General features: G+C 42.5%; 1 pseudogene; it reads left to right on the plus strand.

Annotated features, from left to right (window-relative positions):
* The first annotated feature begins 3609 nt into the window (after positions 1–3609).
* Positions 3610–15831, plus strand: part of LOC146802357 (mucin-2-like) — a 127811-nt pseudogene continuing 115589 nt past the window's right edge.

The raw sequence follows: 15831 nt of genomic DNA on the forward strand, positions 1-15831 counted from the left end.
CTTGATCCCAATGGTAAAGAACCAGCGATGGTAGTAGAAACTATGCAAGAGTGTCAGCTGCCTGTATTAGATGTTGATTCGAAATGCGGAAAGAAGTTGATGCTTTCATTTCCGCATGTCTTTACTGATGATTTGGGAATGCTGAAGAAATTCACTCACCGCATCATTTTGAAGAAAAATGCTGTTCCAGTGGTGCATAAGGTTAGACCTATACCATTGTTAATGAGAGAGCCACTTCAGAAGGAGCTTGACAAATTGTTGGAGTGTAAGATTATTGAGCCCATCGAATCCTCTGAATGACTCGCTCCAATTGTCGTTGCTCCCAAGGAGGGCAACAAGATTCATCTCTGTATAGATTTGAGGGATTTAAACACGAATATATGGGTCGATCGTCAACCACTCCCCAATATAGCGGAAATGTTAAGTGTGATGGGGGTGGAAAAATCTTCAGTGTTTTAGACATGTCTGCGGCCTACCACCAGGTGAATCTGTATCAGGAATCACGGCCCCTGACTTCCTTTGTCACACCGCTGGGGTTTTTCTGCTATTGTCGAATGCCATTTGGATTGGCTTCAGCCTCTGCGGTGTTCCAGAGGATTATGCAAGATATATCTCAGGGGATGCAAGGGGACTTGTGTTTCCAGGACGTCATTATGGTGGTGGCTAGGTCCTTTAATGATCATGATGAATTGTTGTTTGAGGTGCTGAGAAGAATTGCTGAACATGGATTAACTATAAAAAAGGAGAAATGTCAACCGAGAAAGGAACAGGTGAATTATCTTGGTCACGAGATATCCGCCAATGAAATTAGACCAAAAAGAAGTATTATAAAGGCAATTGTTGATGCCCCTCAACCTATCGACGAGGAGTTATTGAAATAATTTCTTGGTGTTGCCGAGTATTGTTCTAAGTTTGTATCCAATTTTTCTGATACTGTTGAACCTTTGAGAGTGCTGTTAAAGAAGAGAGTACTGTTTGAGGGGGATTCTGCATGTGAATCAGCATTCAAAGATGATAAGGCGTCACTGGTTTGTGCACCTACTTTAGGTCACTTTGATGTTAAAAGGAAAGCTATGTTGACAACTGATGTGAGTAAGGTGGGGTTGGGTGCTGTGTTGACCCAGAGAGTTGATGATGAGGAGAGAGTGATTGGTTATGCATCGCGTCGTCTACAGGGTGCAGAGAGATCATATTCTGCTATCGAAAAGGAAGCCCTGGCTTGTTGTTGGGCAATGAATCATTTTAGATTTTATCTATGGGGCTTGCCTTTCATTCACAAGCCATTGTTGCATATTTTTAAAGGTGGTAAGGGTCTTGAATGGAGTGTGACTCCGCGCATATCTCGATGGTTGTTGTCTTTGATGGATTTGAATTTTTAGATTGATTTTTCAGAGGTAAAAGGAATGTCATAGCTGACTGCTTGTCACGTATGCCAGTGATGAAGAAGAAGAAGATATTTCCTTTATGATCGAGGTGGACTCTTTGTCTACTCTTGTTGATGGAGAGTTGGCTTTAAAACTGGAAGAGTGGAGTGAAGCATTGAGTGCGGATGGAGAGTACATGGAACTTAAAGAAGCAATACACAGTGGTTGGCAAAATATTTCAGTCTTAAGTGAAGAGTTGAAACAGTATGTTAAGGTGAAAGATCAGTTGAGTATTCAAGTGGATAAGGTCTTGAGGTGCAACCGTATTGTTCCACCATGAACGTTGAGGGGGAGACTGATTAAGCTTGTACACGAAGGACACTTGGGCAGAAGCATGTGTAAGAGGAGATTGAGGCAGTGTTTTTGATGGCCTGAAATGGATAGAGAGGTGGAAGAGATTGTTAGAGATTGTCAGTTGTCAGGCATGTAGCAACAGTGATAAGTGTAGAGTGATCCGTCAACCTCCCCTGGGATGTGTGAAGGTTCCTGATCGACCTTGGGAGAAGTTGGCTATGGATTTTATGGGTCCCATTGAAAGATTAGGTGTCAGGAACATATTTTTAATTGTTTTGGTAGACTACCATAGTAGATGGTTTACAGTCAGGCCTGTGGAACACATTACATCTGTGGAGGTGATTGAGTTTCTAAAAGAGTTGTTCTTGGAGGAAGGGCTACCTAAGACTTCAGTCATCGCCAACGGGGTACAATTAGTTTCTACTATTATGGTGAGGTTTCTTACAGGATTAGGTATCAAGCATGATGGGTGGCACAATTTATGCCACAGGCAAACAGATTGGTTGAGAGGGTCAATCGTATTATTGTGGACAATCATCCTTGGCTAATGGATAATTGTGGAAGGAAGAACTAGTCAAAATGATGTGGGCCCGTAGAGTAACTCCGAATTCTGTTACTGGAGTTTCACCATTTGTGGCTCTGAAAGGTAGAGAGCCTGCAACCAAGGAGTCCCCTTTGTGGTTGCAAAAGAAAGATCAGGTCTGGGTGGATCGTGAACGGATTGCAGCAAGAGTTGAAGAATCTCATGAATGCAACAAGGGAAGTTATGATAGGAGGAAGGGAGTGAAGATTGTTGGAATGAAATGTGGTGATTGGGTTGCGGTTAAAAGAATGGGATTTGTTAAGAAAGTAGAGAGCAAATTTTCTAAGCCACACAGAGTGGTTAAAGTGACGGAATTTGTGGTTACATTGGATGATGGAAGAGAGTGGAGTTTGGGTAACCTGTGTAAGGTTAATATTCCAAATTCGCCTGAATAAATTGCTGTCTGTTTTCTTGTCAATTTCTATTGTGGTGATTTCTTAATCTCTCCATTGTTTATTTATAGTTCTGCACAAATGTTATGTCAAGTATGATATTGTTCATTATCTTTTAATAATGCTTACTTTATCAATTGTGATGGATTTCCTTGTAAGGGGGAGATGTGTGGAAATCTCTTACCTCCATTGTAGAACTTGGTGATGTAATGGAATGGCATCACAGGGAAGTTCTAGGGAAGACAGTCAGTTGGAGAAGCTGGAGGTTACTGTACAGCAATGAAGATATACTTATGAATAAAACAAGTTATTACCTACAAACCACTGTGAGCGTGGTTACTACACCACACCTTGTGATAAGACTGATAATAGTGGGAGAATTTTATTTCAGGTACCTAATTGTGACCTCCTTGTAGCTATGTAATGTTCAAGGACATTAAGGGGTGTGTAGTGTAAGACACAGTGAGTCTGACCGCTACAGATCATTTACAGTGTATCGTATGTCATGCTCACTCACATAGTGCATCACAGATGAGGCCCAGTTTCACCTTGATTTCTGTACTGGCACTCAGCATGTGTATGAGATGGGCAGGTAGTGTTTCCATCATCATAGATGTTTACATTGTAATAAGATGGCTTGCTCCATGTGTACAATGTGACATGGTCTATGCTGTCTATTGATGTATCTGTGTGCTATTTGTTTACATGCTCATGGACTGGCACACAGTGGCACACAACACAGTGTTAAAAATATCCCTCTTTTTGCCTCCCATGCCTACAGCACAAGTTCTATTAGCGTAAGGCCATATGGAAGGCCATTGCCCACAAGGTGTGATCCTGGGGTCTCAAACGACACCATTCACACTGCCACAAGAGGTGGGATAACATCTGCCGCCTCAGCAAAAACATCGCAGAAATGACGCTGGTGCTGGTCCCTCGAAGTGGCAGGTTGGCATGCAGGACCATGACCCCACTAATGGCCCGCATCCTGGCAGTCACACAGCCAGAGCTGGATGGACACTTGCGGGCCCAACTGCAGCACGTTGGGGGTAAGTATTGTGCTAAGTGTGACTTTGCACATGAGTGACTACATTAATCCCAGCCCAGAGCAAGACAGGACCTCTGTGATGTCTCTAGTGTGATGCAATGGCTTCTAAGTAGCCTCAGTGGCGAGTGCAGAGGTTCTGCATGTGTACAAAACAACATTAGTACACGGGGCTTAGTAGCACTTCATCGCTTCAGAATATGTGTCCATGTGACATATGCAGCAGTGTAAGTCTCAAAGGAGGGTTGTCATGAGTCTAAGGTCAGAGTTTACTGCTGTCAAGATGGACTCTTCCTGACACTTTGGCATTCATTCAATACTTTGTAGTTGGTGCTACCTTTGTTGAGGTGGAGTTATGGTGTAGAGGTGTTCTGTGAAGTGGCAGTGTAGTCAGTGTTGGTGATGTACAGGACATACTCACATGGTGTCATTTAGTGCAGCAGTACACAAGTCAGTCAAATGCACACTGGTGCTTACTTTGAGTTTGCTGTTTGAGTCAGAAAGTTTGTACTGTGTTGCATGGCATGGGCTGTCATTATGTGGTATGGTCTGCTGTTGTATGTGATGAGCCGACCAATGTCTGCTTGGGGTGTGTGCTGAACTGTGATTAGGTGGCAGTGGTGTCTCAAATCATATATCATATACCTTGGCTCTCTGACTCATCCAACACCTTGTTGGACTGCTGTGATATACACAAGTGGATTGGTGTGGCTCATGTGGATTGGTGTGGCTCGGTGGATTGGTGTGGCTCACTGGTTAGAGGTGGCAGACCCGTAAGCAGAAGTCGGCCCGGGACCACGGTTCGATTCCCGACGCGGCAGGGTCTTGGGCCAAGGTCAGCGGACACGATAATTCTCTCGGTGCCTACTCTAATCATGGATCCCACTCAGCAACTCTGGGCAATAGCTTGCTTAAACTCCACTTACGGCCCCATTAGCGCCGGGGATGCTTGTCTTCACCTTGGAGATTCCCAGTAGGGATCATCTCACAGGGAAAGCCAGGATGGGTTCCCCAGTTGCGCTCAGCGCCGGGACACTCTTGAGTATCTGCGCGCTTTACAAATGCAATATAACATAACATACACAACCTGGTTGCTCTGCCCTCCTCTGTTCCACATTGTATGTGGACTGAACCGTATTTGGCTGCAATGATGACTATTGTGCTTTTGAAGGGACTCTTGCCTAATCTTTCACTCCTGTTGCTTGAAAATTGCTGATAATCCTAATGAGATGTCACTATAGACAGTGTCCCTGAACATAACTTCTTGCTGCAGATATGTTGTGCTGAATGGTGACTCTTTTTGAAAATTTGTAGAGTGGAGGTTGTAATAAATATGTTGCTTGCCTTAGACAATGTGTTGGACTCCTCCAACATTGCGGGCAAGTGTTACCGCTTCTTCACGGCTGCGGTAACGTGACCGCCACGACTGGGCTAGATACCATTATTTGAATGGAGATGGGTGCCCGATGTAGAGGTGACAATTTACCTACGTGCAAGACATGGGTACTTTGACTATGGTATATGTTCCTGTCTCCACCAGGGTGTCTGATGTAGACAGGACACATATTTCAGCGTGATAGTTGTGTGTTGTTGTACAGGGGGTGTATGCAGGGGTATGTTTTGAACTTACCTGTGGTGTTGATCACTTCGGCGTGTTATCAGCTGGTAGTGAATCAGGTACAGCAGCGGCAGGGCTTGTAGAGCAGAATCCATGATGGCGAGGAATGTGTAGAGGTGTCTTAGACTATCTACGCAGTTGTGCTTCCGTCATCTCTGATGAGCTGGTTTTTCCACAGCGTTCTGATGGGCTGTTTCACGCATAGTGATCTGATCGGTGGTCGGAATGTAATTCTGCAACGCAGGCTTTCTCTATTGGCTCCCTCCGGCACCGTTGCGGAACGATATTTCTGGTGGATCCGGAAACACCACGATGGATGGAAAAAGGGCTCTTTGCCCAGTGTAATATGGGGGTCGTGAGGACCGCCTCAGGAATAATGAAATGGACGTTTTCCGCCACCGACAGCACTGCGGAGGTCCCTACGACCGCCATCGTAATCAGCCCCTAAGTAAGGAGGTTAGATTGTTGACTGGGGCAACCGGTTAAGCTTATCCCGCCTACACTCCACCCTATCCTGCCTGTAAAAGTCCCTTTTTCCCAATCACTCATGGTAAAAAACTAGTATTGACACTTTGGTGCTTCTTAGCACTTTTTGGCATTGTTAAATCTTTCTCCTTATCATTACATTGGAATTGAATAGCATTGTTTGATATCTTGGCATTAATGAAGTTTGGTGGTGTTTAAATATTTTAAACACACTATTCTCTGAGAAATGTCTGTTAGCTTTGTTCCAAACCTACAAGGAGTAAGCCCATAACTACTCATTGAAATCTGCTTTCTCTAAAAAGGCCCTAAATGATTACATTGGTACTAGTTCAAACTCTTCTCTCCTCCTTGTAATAATCCTGAACCTCACAAAATCAGGCTAAGGACACATGCTAAGCTATGTTCTAAAAGATTGTGGTAAAGTGGTAGACCTCTGACTACAGAGGTTAGCATTTCAGGGTATTTATTCACATTGCAGTGCACACACCAGAGATGGCATGCTAGCTATCCCTTGGTTTAATAGAAATCTACTCATGCTCAAGCAGCAAGTTTGGACCATGAGTATGCAGTGCCTCTGATTTTTTCACATTGCAGTTGTTCCATTGATTTTCACTCCAGAATTACTACTCTATTAGAGAAGGCCCCACAATATCTCTAAATTGATGTTTTTGACTGAAAAACAAATTATTATGTTCACACTTAGTGAGTGTTGAAGTTTGAGATTGGGCTTTCCCATCACGTTTCATCTTATTTCAGGATTGAACCACAATCCACAAATCCTTGCAAGGAAACTAGATTCAATGGTATGAATGTGCATGTGTATGTTTTTATACATATGCATGTGTATGTGTATTTGGCTTTTTTCTCATGACTGTGTTTCTTTGCATGTTTGTTTGTGTGTGAGAAAGAGTTTCCCTTGTGCTCATGAGGTACAACTATCTCACAGCACTAACCTTGTACAATTTCTCCAACAGGAGTGATAAAATCTTATTACGATCACTGCCTCCATAATCAACCACACAAAGTATGAATATGTAGGCTAACATTAGAAACAGCGAAAGGGGAATATAAAAGGGAGAAAGTAGACACACTAGGTATCACCACTCTTGCTCATCACTCTGAAGGCTGCAGGGCAAGGTGGCTATCTAAGAACAAATGATATAGCTTTAATAGTGTATCATTAAGGCAGAACACCCAGCCATAACATTAGATAACATATGACTTAGGCATATCTATATATAACTATTTCTCTGCGTTCTTGAAGTTAAACTGATATGTCTGGGACTGAAACATAACAAGATTCAGCTCTTCATAAATGTTTTACAACACTATAACTCAGCTGATAAGATAACTTCCTTCTACTTCATTATTGATAGCCCTGTGGAAATTATAGGATTGGTTTCTAAATGGCATTATTATGCAGAAGTACAGCAAATAACATTCATCTGTATTCTATGATTGCTGTTTCTAGCAATGATGGGCGCTTTATTTACTTTGCACATAATTATATAAATAAATCAAGAATATTGGAAAAATGTTTGAACAATCCTATTTCCTGTTCCTTCATGAGAAATACCCCAGACTTCTTGAAAACAGTCTCTGGTCAGGAAATAGGTCAATATTTGTTCCCTCTAACACAAAGAAATACTTCTCTGAATTCAAAAGTTATGCTTGAGTGGTTAATCATGAAAGCTGAGTTCTTTTAAAAAGTACATGAACGTAAGCTCAAGATCCTGGGTATAGCAACATTGTAGAACAATTCCGTTGCAAAGAGGTTGTGCAACATAGGAGAAGCTATACCCAGTGCTCCAAGATAGTCTCTGCAGTCTCCAAACAACGTGAAAGTTCAAGGATTCCCGGGAAACGTATTGTCCTGGATGAACACAATCTTATAGTAAGTTCTCCACAGTCTCAAAGTCACCTATGATGATGCGGACCCTGGCATAATGATGATAATTCCTGGCACATTGTGTGCATTCGAAGTATGTTGGTGCTCAGTAAGGCAAACCAATACCTATAGCAAATGAAGCACAATATAGATAGATGATGACTAGTACCACAAGTGTAAAAAAAACATGAAAAATATTAAGGGAGCTGCATTACATCCACTGTTTAATATTACAAGGAGTAGAAATATATTCAGCAGACATACCATTTGTAAAGGGCATTCAAAATAAATCTCTCCTAATATTATCTTTCTATTAAACATATAGATTCTATCAATTCTATAGGTAGAATATATCCTTCTTCAATTTGCAAGAAACATTGGTATTCTCCTAACTAGGTCTTATCTGCTGTACAGTAATGGTCATAAATAAAGCTACGGGAGCTCACTTCACTAAACCAGTAGTTTTTAACCTGTGGTCTGGGGACCTCTGTGGTACGCAACTGCTTAGAAAATGTAAAATGCTAACAGATTATTGAAGTGTATATAAATAAAGAAGCAAAATGTAAAACTAGAAATTTTAAAACGTACTGTAAATGTGAAAGAATCTAAATTGTAGGCTAAAAATTAAGTTGGCATCCTTAGTCGGATTTGTTGGAGGACAATATAGTATTAATGATGGCTGGCCTCAATTGAATGTAGAAAAGTTCCCACGTTCAAAAGGTTAAGAACCACTGCACTAAGCAACAACTTCCCATTAGGAACATTAGGGGCCTTATTATGATGCGGCCCGGAAAGGCTCCAACCATCGGTCGGATCCTTTCCAGGCCGCATCTCAGTTAAATTTCCAAGCACTGCATTACAATACTGGCGGTCAGACATTAAAAAGGAGCCCGTCGGCCAGTCGGAGGCCGGCCCGTAATCCCAAAGGGCGGCCTTTCCGCCTTTGGGATTACGATACTCGGTCTACGACAGACTTTCCATGTCGGGCTTTCTGACATGGAATGCCTGTCAGAGAGCGAGTATGGGGTTCCCTATCAGGGCCCCCTCGCCTCTGTGGCCTCTGGTTGGCCCCCCTCTTCATCCCTGCACTGTGTGGCAGGCACCTTGATGTGCCTGCTACACGGTGCACGGATGAACACAGACTTCCATTCCTCTATGGGAGCTTATGTTACACCCGCTTTGCAGCCATAACACAAGCTCCCATAGGGGAATGGGAGTATGCAACTGAACAGTGTTCGGTCGCATTGTGATTAGGTGGCCAGGACCGCTGACCTGAGGTCGGTCAGTCCTGTTTCCGCATCGGTCCACCTGACATCGTAATCACCCCCTAAGTGTGGTATTAGGTATGCAAAGTGTAACATTTTCAATTTCACAGACCTGATTAAGAAACTTCCACACAGATGTAAATCTACTTCAGCACGATCACTTACTGCCAGAGTGTACATGTGGGTGTTTCCAAGGGTTGATGCTCAAAAATTGAAAATGGTTTCTCCAAAAAGAGTGGGCGAGAGGAAAATAAAGACGGGCCCAGGAGGAAATGCACTATATCAAATATAGCCACAAACTAATCAAATGGACAGGTGAAGTGACAAAACATTACTTGCTACCATTGTGTCAGCAACTTCAATAAATAATACTAATTTTAAAAGCCAGACCACAACACAACAAAAATATTGAAACATGACACACATCCTGAAAGACACTACATGACCATGCTGATCAATAATTGTGAATGATAACATCACGCTTTAGTCGGTCAAATTTAAATGTATTTAGACACTCATCTGATTTCTTTCAAACAATCACCATCAGAGAATTTGCAAAGCACTCTCATAGTATGCACAATTCATGAATTAAAAATACACATTTTTAAAGAAACTAAAAACTAGACCTGGCCAAAATGTAAATTATGCTAGCGTAATTCGTGTAATTTTAGGAATTTTGTGTTATGCTTGGTATTGTTGCATGGATTCTGCTTATGCACAGAACTATGCGCAGGAGACCAGGACCTCAGAGAATTGTGGTGTACCAGAAACTCCCCTCAGAACCAAGAACCCCTTATCCGACTAGCTTAGTATCCCATTCGTTAGCCTAGATCTAGCTAGGCGGTCCCAATGTATAGACAAACCAGAATAAGCGACTTAGATATTTCTCAGGAGTGGTGGGAATCCGAAATACCTGTTCGTATCTCTTTGTCAGTCCACAACAGAATAATACAGACACGGTAAAGTTAAAAGAGTTTATTTTATAAACCTCGCGTCCTAAGATGCAGTACTTTGGCTAACACTAGCAGACAAATGATACAGATCAGAACCATAAACATTGTTACAATACCATATAAAATGAAAGGAGCAATCATACTAATAATGACAGTGGTATACAACCACACTCCTTTCTCTAGAATCTAATACATTATTATTAGACTAATAGAAGGTCTCTTAGGCTAACAGGGGGGACCCCATACCGTATAGATCAGCTTAGTAGAATCACATCAAAGGATCAGCTAGCTCTCTCATGCATCAACTCTTCTGTTCGAATGAATGTAAAACCAAACTGTTCTGCAATATTAAAGACGCTTGTCCTTCAGATATTGGCAGCTGCATGTATGATATGTCTAAAAAGTGGTATGATCAATCTAATCACAACACTCTGTACCTTCTAGTGACCCAGACTCGTTCTTTACATGATGTACAGACCAAGGGCACATTTCACTGTTAAGAATGTGAAACAACAGTTTGTTATCCTGTAAGGCAAAGTCGAGTCAGCATTTCTAAAATGAATAACACATAACAAAAGTGTTGTGTGCAGCGCAGCAGAAACGACAAGCTGGCTTGCTAATAATTAGCTTGGTTATGCTAACTTAGTGTTGTAAATAGGGCGTGGCTTAATCCATCCTACACCCCCCCATGATCGGAGCACTAACCAATAGGGGTACACTTATCAAGAACGCAGAGTTCAAGTGATATAGAACGGAACCAAGGGCATGAACAATAAGTCCATATAAGGTAAGTGTAACGTCCGAGAATGAAAAAAAAAAAAAAAAATCTTTAAAAAGAAAAAACTATGTTAAAATATTCAGTAAAAAATTTCGATGAAAAATTAACAGCCCTGATGCACCTTGTCTTGACAATGTCAATCCATAAAGGTATGTGCACCGTAAGTTGCAACAGCTTCCAAGAGGAAATCATTGGAGCGTTCCGCAAAAGTATTTGCCATCCAATTTAGCAAGGGAAAGGAACATACGTGTTCATCAATTATTGGAGCATCCAGCACCATAATAGGACAATTGTCAGCATCCTCGATATAACTCCTTTCAAGGAATTCAATAGCTGCCTCTCCGATATCCCAGTTCCCAAGGACTCCTTGCGTACCACCCAAAGCCATAAACCCAACACCAGAACAATCGAAATCATGAGCCACTAAGGGACACATTAGTTCATCAAAATCCGGGTCAGGTGACGCCAAGGTTGTCAGGCACAAGTCCAGAGCCCACTGGAAGGGACAATCTAGGCAATGAAAGACAGGCTGCACACACGTAAAAAAGGGAAACCGGAAGGACAATCCATATTTGACGCTTAAGATCGCCAGAGGTAAAGTGCCGTAGTATTCAAGCATCCGGCTACGAAGATGGAGAAGGCGGAGCATGTTGTCTTGCAACTCCTGGTGTGCAGCCATAACGAAGTGCACAGATTAACAAGAGGATCCCAGCCACAAGAGCGAGGAGCAAGGGAAACCCTCCGAAGACACTCGAAAAAATAGAATGTAAAAATGCGGGTATCACACCAAAAACCGTTTGGAAAGATGTCACGAGGCCCGAGCCCACAATTTTAAAAAAATGAACAAGGCCAGTCGTAGATGAAGCATTAAAGATAGTTTGAATCAAAGTTCCAAAATGGAGGGGGAGGTCAGTATTTAAAAGAGCTTGTACCTCAGTGCGTGTGTTTGCCACATTAAGAAGAAATGTTTCACGGGACGAAGTCAACGCAACTTCCCTTTTAGACAAAAGAGCCCTTATTCTGCTCATCCTATTGAACTCTGCGTTCAAGGTTGGAATCGCCGGCCAGATAGATATATCGAGTCGGCCTTGCGGGGGTGGGAAAAGGACGTTCTTACAGCAAACCCCTTTTTGTGAAACAGTGACTATGTAAGGAATACCCATTAGCATCCCACAGCAAGCTTCACTATTTAAAAGCAAATAACTACCGTTGGCAAGCAGCTTAAAAGAAGACGTTATAATTGGCATTGGAATCCCTTTTAGAACACAAGCCAAATTAGGAGCGTGTATATTGCAAGCGCCATGTAATTGTATATGTCTACAAACCACGGAATGATCAGGAGCGGAAGTGCATTCTTCACCTTTTAAGTAAACCTCCTTGCCATCCCTTACGCATCTGTAAGTGAACGGAAGTGACCAAACTTCGTGCAGGAATGCATCACCAAGTTGTTCATATCTGCCAATGGCATAATGCTTCATGCACGAACTAAATTAAACAGGCTAAAAGGTAACGTGACCAATCCGTGTATAAACCACACGGCTGAATTTAATTCAGCAACAGAGAAAGGTAAAGGTTCTAATTTCTCAATGTGCAGCAATGCGTAAGTTGCGTCTTTCATGGACATGAACTGCTGTTTTGCTGTCAAATTAAAAGGAAGGAACAACGATGAAATATTCATGTAATCCCAAGGGACTTTCCTTGTCTTTAACGTTTGCAATGTCCATGCAAACTTCATAATTGAACGTAACTGATTTTGGCCATGATACAACACAGATACATCATCTTGCACAATGTCTACGACAGAAGAAACAATATTATCTAATGTATAAATTCTAGAAGACAAAGTATTAATACTATTATCTATCACAGCCAATACTTTTTCCATATTGGCCTGGTCAATAGCCCGTAATCTAGAAGCAGCTTCAATTTGCGACAATTTCCAAATTTCATTGTAAATAGCATAAACCCATCTTTTGGACCTGCCACTTGCAGGACCCTTAATAAAATCATTCAAATCTATTTTGTCATTTAATCGTGATAAATGAAGCTAACGTGGAACGTTGCAGCCATGACTGACATAACTTACCTACAGAGTAGGTGGTCACTGTGTGTGAAGATGTAAAACGAGGGTCAACCCTAAGTTGTGTATACCCTGGAGCCAAATCCAGAAACCGACGTTGACAGGAATCTGAGCTTGTTTGCCAAACCAACAAACTTCAGGATTCAATGTTGGAATATTGAAGGTGCCGTTGGAAACAAGCGACTGCAACATAGTAAGGGACAGATCTGAGTGATTCTCCCAACCAGGATAAGCACCCAGATCCGGGATCGAGGGGGAAATTAATTTTTTAGATATAGCCAATCCAAAACAGGTGGTCTGGAAAATAGACGAATTCAAAAATAATATATGGTTTGGGATAAGACAGGCACGATGCAAAGCTTCTGTTCCTTGTACCTGCCACGGTTTAGTTCCCCAAACCGATTTAAGATCGATAGTAGCTTTCCATAGGTCGTAACCTCCAATAGCCAATTCGTCCATAAAGGATTTGGAATATAATAATTTGGTGTGTGTCAATCTAACCTTAGAAGCGGGTTCTACCGCCACCTTAAAATAAAAAGAAGCAGGGTTCGACACACTCCGAAAAGTATGTGATTTTTTTCAATAAAGTGGCAGAGCTGCCAGGCACAGGGACAGGACAATGTTCCCATTGAGTGAAATTAACAAAATTTCGAAATGTATTTGCTCTGTGTAGGAAATGTGTGCCATAATGTTGAAAACAAAATTGTTCATCGTAGTTTGCAGTATTTAAATACAGATCTTCAGCATCAAATGCAGCATAATATTTTAAATCAGAAAACAGTGCTTCTATTGCTTGTACATCCCAATCATCTGATTGGATGTTTTGTTTAACTACATCACCCATAGAAACACGAAAAACAGTTGGCACTTTAATAACTTCGGTGGGACCATGAATTTGAAAGTTCACTGCATCCCAAGCAATCCCATCACGTACAGGCCAGGCGGTGATGTTCACAAAAGTCTGGTCTCTTTTCATGATGTGTGATGAGGAATGGGGGGCCAAAGTTCCATCAATTAATCGAATTGTAGAACGTTCATTCAGGTAGTGTCCATTGATAAGTCTAAAAATCACTACCACAAAGCCAATTGTCATGAATAAAAAAATACAAATCAGCACCAGCCAGATGTAAGTCCAAGGTGCAACCAAAAAATGTCTCTTGAACCAGGCAAAAAATATAGAAATTTTGTAAGGGGCAGTGGAAGTCAATGATTCAGTTTCAAAGGAAGAATGGGACTGGGTAAGTGTTGTTGTATGTAATAGGGGCAAAGGGACTTCTGTAGGATAAGCATACTCAGGATCATCAGGCAAACCACTAGCAGTAGGTGGCACAGGCGGATCAGTAACTGTGAGCATCTCAATGGAAACCTCAGACACGATGACAGAGTTTCTCAGCATACTATGGAGAATCGGCCACCCTGTGTAGCTTGACATTCTCAATTGAAATGTACCTGTTATCCTTGCGACCAGGAAGTGGGGGTAAAACAACTGTACGTGTACCCAGTACTCCAAGCACCGGGACTGGTGCACGATAAGAGGGGCCAAACTCCTTCTTGTTCTCCACCTTCTCACGGACCAGGTCATCGACTCGAGGTAGCCAGCCGACTACCGGAATCTGGAGCGCTTCTTCAGATGTAGAGGGCACGTGTTCCTTTTCTAGAGTGTCTCTGGATTCTTGTAGATTCTGCAATACAGCACAGTGGTCATCTAGGTCAAAAGGCGCGGCAGCCGCCGCCATGTCTAGACCATCAAGGTCTGGAACAAACATTCTCACTCCAAAGAGCATCATGTACGGGGTCCTCCCACCCAGAGACCTTCTAGGGAGGTTATTAAGTGCACGTTGCACGTCATACAAGTGGGCAAGCCAGTTCCGGCCTGTACCTAATACCTTGGCTGTCAACGATTGCTTTAGGTCACGGTTCATTCGTTCCACAACACTATTGCCCTCAGGCCGGTATGGAGACGAAAATTTGACTTGGACCCCCAAACTTCTCATTGCTTCTTTGTACGCCTTAGAGGCGAACGCCGTGCCCTGATCAGAGTGAAGGGTACCACATGCAAAACTCCCTATAAAGACACGCAATTCTTTGATGACAGTCCTGGCATCAGCACTCCTTTGTGGCCACACCCACAGAAAACGTGTGCACGAATCCACTGCAACCAAGATGTACTTGTACGCAGTATCAGAGGTAAAAGGACCGCAGTGATCTAAATAAACACACGCAAGTGGTTGATTAGATATATGCAGCTGCGTTGGAGGTGGACGCGCAACAGAAGAAGGTTTAATCTGTTGGCAAATGTCACAATGAATTACATAAGCCCGCGCTTGTTTATACAAACCGTACCACCAGTAACGTTGCTGCAAAAGAGACACAGTTGCCGATACTCCAGCATGCGCAGACGCAACACCTTCGTGGGCAGCCGTTATCAAAGCTGGTCTGCAGTCCGCGTTGGGAATCAATCTATCTCCAACGTCGTTAATCCTCACTAACGGGACGTTATCAGGACTTAAGTGATAATGGTATCGAGAAGGGAAACCTCTGGGGAAGTTTGTCCCAGTCTCAGAAGCAGCAATAGCTGCCAAGATGTCAGCATCAATCTTAGATTTTGATCTTGTAACTGCTGCTACTAAATATGTCGCCACTGTGGTTTTTGCTGCCTCGTCAGCCAAACTGTTATCGACAGCATGGACACCAACTCGTTGGTGACCAAGAGTGTGAATTACATTCACAAGTGGCAGACTCCCTTTAAGTTCTGCCACCCGAGCCCAAAGCGTTTTATGCTTCACTGTGCCACCTTTGGAATCACGAAAACCATTCATAATCCAAAAAAGCAAATTGGCGTTGTAAGATTGAACACAATAGTAAGAATCACTCACTATAAGAGTAGTGACCCTGTGATCAGCAAACTTAAGTGCAAGCACCAGAGCATGAAGCTCCGCCAACTGTGCGGTACAATCACCCAATGACTGCGTATGCACTGCATCAGATTGGAACTCTCCATTTACGAAAGTACTGACTACAATTG

This window comes from Triturus cristatus, chromosome 8 (genome assembly GCF_964204655.1).
Source record: "Triturus cristatus chromosome 8, aTriCri1.1, whole genome shotgun sequence".
Taxonomy (NCBI): Eukaryota; Metazoa; Chordata; class Amphibia; order Caudata; family Salamandridae; genus Triturus; species Triturus cristatus.